The following is a 7,379-nucleotide window of genomic DNA, read 5'->3' as shown; positions in this document are numbered from 1 at the left end:
AGCCGAGATGCAACTGGAAGGAAAACGCTCATACTGTATACTATAGTGCCAATGCTTATTAATTACTAGTAAATTAATGGACTTGGCATCTGCCTTACCCCCACAGCAGCTCATACTGTTCTCGCTTCTTCTCTTCCCCACCCCCTCCTATACCTGCCATCTCCTGATCGGTGATACTAATGGTGTGTACACACGGTGAGATATTTTCTTACTATTTTGACTATATAGTCAAAATCGTAAGAAAAGTTAGTGCAGGTCGCAAGGTGAAAGTCACCTTGCGATGCCGATGCGATGCCGATGCACGGTCCCGCGTTTCACGTGCGTACATGTGCCACAGCTGCAGTTAGGTCATCATGCAAACGCAGTGATAACCTAATTTATATAAGGAAACAAGTTTCATATAATAGTTATACCGAATGAGTAAATATGCAACTAGCCAATCAGAAGTGACTTTATAATGAAGCCATAGTCATCATCAACCTCGCGTTTAAAGGGATCCGGTCTGAAGATCGACAGTGTCTAGGTCGACAATGTTTAGGTCGACCACTATAGGTCGACAGTCACTAGGTCGACATGGATGGAAGGTCGACAGGGTTTCTAGGTCGACATGTGCTAGGTCGACAGGTCTAAAGGTCGACATGAGTTTTTAAAAAAAAAAAAAATCTTTTTTTGAATTTTTTCATACTTAACGATCCACGTGGACTACGATTGGAACGGTAAAGTGTGCCGAGCGAAGCGAAGGCACCATACCCGAAGCATGGCGAGCGAAGCGAGCCATTCGAGGTGACGCGGTGCACTAATTTGGGATCCCGGTCACTCTACGAAGAAAACGACACCCCAAAAAAAAAAAATCCTCATGTCGACCTTTAGACCTGTCGACCTAGCACATGTCGACCTAGAAACCCTGTCGACCTTCCATCCATGTCGACCTAGTGACTGTCGACCTATAGTGGTCGGCCTAAACATTGTCGACCTAGACACTGTCGATTTGGTGAACCACACCCGCGTTTAATTGCATCAGACCTTTAGCCTCCATATTAGATATTCATCCTAAAAGGGGCATCTTCATTTGTGTCCATAGTTAGGTAAATACTGTACTCACCCTATGCTTGCATGCCCCTTCTTTAACCTGTTCTGCCTCTCTAGGCATCAGGAGATGCAATTTAATTATATGCAAAAAGCTACATACGGGCATATGCGTGTGCAAAATGTATATCTAATGCAAATAAAAATACAGATGTACGTCCAAGTAAAAACCTGTTTATATAAGTGTTTATGAGCGGGATGTACTAAGCGGAAAATGCAGTAAACCCCCTGTTTACCGCATTTTCCTGATGTACTATCCCCCGGCCACCAGGTCAGCGCCGCGGCGGGGCTCGCCAGCTTTAGCTGGCGATAGTCCATAGAGGCCTATGGGCTTCTCTCCGCGGCGCTGTGTGAGGGATCCGATCGGATCCCTCCCAGCATGCCCTGCGGCCGCCCCCGTCACCCCGCGCATGCGCAGACTGACTTCTGGGGCGGAATCCCGGAAGTCAGGCTGCCGCTGTGCATCACGGAGGACAGCTCTTATCGGAAGAGCTGTCCTCTGCAATGCTGATCGCATATGTTAGTACATATGCGATCAGCATCGTGGCGCAGGGCGGCGATAGCGGGGATGTACATTAGTACATCCCGCCCTACGTGAGGGGGGATAAACTAGGAATCATGTTCTAGAGGATAATGAGTTGGGGGAAAAGTAGGGGTGTCAATGGGTAGCAGGGTTGGCCCTGACCAATTAGGTAATCTAGGCAAGATCTTAGATGCCACCTGTAAGCACCGTCACTGTTATGAGCCGCCACTGTGGCTCATTTCCCTGGCATGTCCCGGTCATTGCTATGTTACGCCAGCACCATTGGTCGATAGTCCAAACAGACTTTTGGCTGCCACTCTGCAGCTAGTTTTGGCTGTTTCTAAGTGGCTAGGACTCTTCTACAGGATGTGCAGCCACGCAGCTGCACTCTGTTTGTTATTAGATGGAGCTTGCCTCTGTCGAGGCTTGTGATTGGTCCTTATTCTGGTAAAAGGCAGGGAGGGCTTAGCCTCCCTGCCGGTTATAGCTTTTGTTTGTCAGGGGTTCCCTGACCTGCTGTGGATGTTGCCAGTTATTGCAAGCATCCTGCCCTCCTTGTTCCTGCTCTGTTGGTTTTTGCTGTATCCCAGACTTTTCAAGAGCTGCCTGTCCCTGGGTTTGGTTCCCAGTCTTTCTTGACGCTTGCCCTTTCTGTTGTCTGTCTCTAGAACTTGTTCTTCTGCCTTGCCTTCTTCTCAGTCAGCATCCATTTATGAATTCAGCTCACTGCTGGCTGATCAAGTCCCATGCTTCCTCCTTGTACCTGCATTAAGTCATGGTGGCATCTTAGTACTTCAACCAGGAACGGTGGCTGTTAGAAGTGAATGCCATTTAGTTTGCGCAGTAGTAGTTTAGTTACTTTGTGAGCGTAACAGACAGTCACACCAACATCTTAGTATAGGGTGAGATTTTAGCTGGAGACCCTTTAATTGCAACCAATTCCATGTGTCGATATAATATATAAATGAAAATTACACAAGGAGCTATATCTCCATGCATTATAACTTGTAACGACAGGGATCATTCAGGTGCGGTTGTTCTTTATACTCCTGTTGCAGTGATTTGCCATATCAAATTGCAATTTACAGTATATGCTAACATGGGCAGACGCTAACCCGTGCTCACTGAGATCACATCTTTTGCGTATGGCGCAGCATGATTGCAGAAGCATTGCTAACATCATCGCACATCGGGTCACCACACAGAGCCTGAGTGCCTCTGAAGACTGAGTTGCTCTCCCAGGACGCACAGCCCTCTCCAGTAGCAAGTGTGATTGCAGTTGCTAATATATGCTAATATATGCACGCCCAGAAAATGACAGATGTACGGCCAGACACCCCTGCATTCGCATGACCACTCCCCGTTACCACCCCCAAACGCTGACTTCCTGTCACTCTTGCTGTGGCCGCACTCGCGAATCACTCGCTGTGTGTGTGCACCGCGGCTCATACGCATGCAGTGTGAAAACATTGATATGTGTACAACCACCGCTTTGCGTCTGCACCTGAATGAGCCCCAACATCACTACACCATGTGTAAGGATCAATCACTTAACACACATGTCTCCTAATTGTTCTAATTTAATGAGGTTATTGTTGTCCCCAGATATTTTGTCATGATTCCAGGACAGGTGGGAAATAAGTATTTCCTACTGATGTGTTTCCCTTCAGTGCTGCATATACAATGGGAAAATGTGCACTGCATTGAAGGTTTGTTTTTAGGGTAAGGGAAGGGTACTGAGAATGCTGCCTTCTCACGTGCAAAGTAGTGGCATTTGCATGTTGTCACTGTATGGAACAAACACAAATTGTGAGGCATGCACACAGTGCATTTCTGCACAGCATAGCTTTCACTCATACTATGCCTGCCAAGTTATATTCGCGTTTTCTCGCATTTATTCATTTTTTGGGACTGCCCCGCTGTCCCACCCGGTGAGGGGAAGGCAGTTGGGAGGCTCCTGCACTCGCTGCTCTGCTTAGCATGCGCACAGTGTCTGTTAGGTGGAGACAGGAGGAGAGGGGGCATGCCACCAACTCAAAGAGCGCTGGGCATGCCCCCTCAGTGATGAAAACGGGGGCATGGATCACGAGCCCTCCCGCGAAGCCGCGCCCCCTTTTCGGGCGCTCGCGCACACATGTCCCTCCTTGATGTGATCAGAAGTTGGGAGGTATGATTGTGTTTTAGTGATTGTGATCTGGATGCAATCTCCAGGAGAAACAGACAATGGAACAACAAATCAAACTGTGTCACCTGGCAGTAATGACCCTGTAATGTGCAGCAACATAACTTGGTGATATAAATAGAGATGTGCTCCAACCCCCAGTTTTGGGTTTTAGTTTGAATTTGTCATCAGTTTTGGTTTTTGTTTTGCAAAAACAGCCCCCAAATTATTATAATATTGTAGTATAAATCTCATGAACTCGCTGCAAATTAAGTAACATGGAGGAGGTGCCTAGATGGTTAACCTCCATATCACTACTATCTTTGGCCTCAGAAATGGAGCAGAGGCCCTCACAAACGTTGTCAGGATTTGGGTAAAAACAATCCCACACCCAAGAAGTGGCTTGTTTTTTTTGGTCTTATGACCAGGCATCACAATAGTTTTCACAGGCAAGAACTGCTGTCACTGGTGGCTGTCCTACACAAACAGCATCATCAACATCCTCATTAGCATCAGACAGTACACAAATATCCCCCGCATCCTGTTCCATTTCCACTTTAGCATCCTCAATTTCTATTATGTCATCATCACCATCTTTACTTGTACTGATCATCCGCACATTTGCAGATGGTTTAGAAATGGTGGAAGGAACAGAAGGAGTCTCCTCTATGAGTACAGTGTGAGAAATGTCAGACTCACACATACCTAACATGGACACCCCTAGACTCTCCTCAAGGATTTATGAACACACAGTTTTGTACTCAGCCTTAGTGTTCTTTTTTGGGGGCACTAATTTGTTGTATTTTAATGTGACACTTCATCAGTTTAGCATTCTGAAAGATTTTGCTTTCAAGTGCTCTCTCCTAAACTTTCTGCCCCCGGATCACCTTTAGTAGATGTTATAGTATTATCATGACAGCCGCTAGTACTTGGTTGCTGCTCCTGCTCTTCTATCGACTGATTGTGCTCCATATTGACTCACTGCTCATATTTTTTAATGCAGTGGGGCACAGCATCTACTGGACTTTATCGAACACACAAGTTGTACAAAAAATAATAATATTATAGCAATGGTGACACACACCAGTGTGCACCAATAATGGGTTAATGCTGCACTGCGGGATGTGATAATAATAAAAACACCAGTGTGCCATATGCACCAAGGGTAAATACTACCTCTGTATGTATTAGGACCTCTGGGCTGTGCACCAAGCTGCTGCAGTTAAGTTACAGCACCAGTGTGACACACTTAGCCAAAGAAATAATAGATGAGATGTTCCTTCCTGGAATAGGAAAAATAAAAAATTATGTTTTCCTATCTGCCTACAAAATTGGTCCCTCTAGCTCGGCCAGTACTATTAACTAGTACTACTATTATTAAGGGACATGTGGGTGCTGGTCAAATAGGATCCTGAGTCTGACTCTCCCCAGTATTAACTGGGGACATGCAGTTACCCATCAAACAGTGTCCTAACTCTCATGATGTGAGTGCCCATTAAACAGTGCCCTGACTCTCCCCTCTGGCGGTCTTGTGTGAAATGGTACCGAATCACAGCAGGAGGAACTTATATAGAATCCAAAACCTGCGAGATCCGACGCCGGGATGATGACGTTTTGCCTTGTTTAGAAATTTCGAGCCTAGTGCAAAAAAACAGAGCCACGACTCGTATTCCGTCAGATCACAAAAGTTTGGGTGGGCTTGGTTCACTGAGTACCGAGCACGCTCATCTGTAGTTATGAGTCAGCAGACTTAGGGGTAGATGTGTCAAACCTTCTAAAAAGTGCACGTAGAGAAGTTGCCCATAACAACTAATCAACTTCTATCTATCATTTATATATATAAATATAAAACATTCTATGAATGATAAGTAGAATCTGATTGTTGCTATGGGCAAATAATTCCGGCTGGTTGCCATTGGGACCCACCGGACTCTGACTTAACACCAGTAGTGCTGCTATCACGAGACAACGCACATGCGCAGACACCTCACTGTATTTTTGGTAAATAATATATATTGAGAAGTGTGTGAAGCATGTGTGCTGCACTGCACGTGGGGCAGATGTAACATGTGCAGAGAGAGTTAGATTTGGGTGGGGCGTGTTCAAACTGAAATCTAAATTGCATTGGAAAAATAAAGCTGTCAAGCATTTGTGGGCTTCAGTAAATGCAAAAGCAGCCAGTATTTACACTGTACAGAAATAATATAACCCACTCAAATCTGAATCTCTCTGCACGTTACCTGCAGTGCAACACGGTTTTGACCAGTTGCTTGCTTTTTGCTTTACTTACAAATATGAATCAAGCCCTGTGTGTATGAGGCACATGATGTCAATATGGCCTGTGTATATCAGTTGTATATACAGTATCAATAGATTGGAGGAGGGGGCCCTAAACCATTATAGCAGAGGTTCCCAAACTGTGTGCCGTGGCTCCCTGGGGTGCCTCGGGACACTTGCAGGGGTGCCCTGGGTTGGTGGTACAGGACCAATTCAAATTATTCATGGTCAAGATAATAGGCAAAACCAGTGCTGGTGGCTGCCAGTCATAAAATATGAAGCAAATCTTGTCCCTCACCACACAACTGACCCTAAGGATGACATATAAACGCAATCTACTTAATGTAATATTTATTTCTAAATTTCTCAATAAGAAATTTTTGGCCTAGGGGTGCCGTGAAAAAAATTCTGATATTCTAGGGCGCCATGATTCAAAAAAGTTTGGAAACTACTGCATTATAGCCTAGGGCCCCATGCAGTCTTAATCTGGCACTGACGAGAGCTACTGTAGAAGAAAGCATGAATTATTGACTGAAGTTTATTAAAATTATGACATTAATGTTTATAGTCCTTTTGGGACATTAATATAATTTGAGTTCATTATTAATTTATGCTTTCTTCAACACTAGCGCTCGTTTACACTTATTACTAAATAGTTTTTTTTATAACTGAGCTGCCCATTGTCACTACTTAGTGAGGAGCACTAACATTTCATCTCTGTATTAATATTAATGTTTGTTTTTGAAGCTTCTTTTTTATAAGATTACTCCATAAATCATCTTATTTTCTCAGAATTCTGCTTTACTTCTGCTATTTTGAGTATCTTTGACGCAGATGGCTGTTGGCTCATTTGAGCTTAGGGGGTCATTCCGAGTTAATCGTAGCCCTGCAAAATTTGTGTGATGTCACGCAGCCGCTGCAGCCCACCCCCCGCACGGTCCAGCCACGCCTGCCTGCATTGTCCCAATGCTTCAAGAGAGGACATCTCTCTGCAGCAGTTTTTCATTTTATGCCCTTGTAATAATGCTCTAGTTTTTTTTTTCCTGAACCATAGTAGTGCCCATTATGTCACATTGTAGGGCTGCCAGTACACATTATGCAACACAGTACCCCCAATTCACATTATACATAGTTTATATTACTGTATGCCACATTAGTGCTCCCAGTTCATATTATTCCACACTATAGCACCTCCACATTACAGTGCCTTAATTGATAGTATGTAAAGGTGGGTACACACAGATAGATATATCTGCAGATCAATTGATCTGCAGATATATCTATGGACGGATCGGGCAGTGTGCTGTGCATACACACTGCTTGATCCGTCGG

This window comes from Pseudophryne corroboree, chromosome 2 (assembly GCF_028390025.1).
Source record: "Pseudophryne corroboree isolate aPseCor3 chromosome 2, aPseCor3.hap2, whole genome shotgun sequence".
NCBI lineage: Eukaryota > Metazoa > Chordata > Amphibia > Anura > Myobatrachidae > Pseudophryne > Pseudophryne corroboree.
This window is presented reverse-complemented; position numbering follows the sequence as displayed.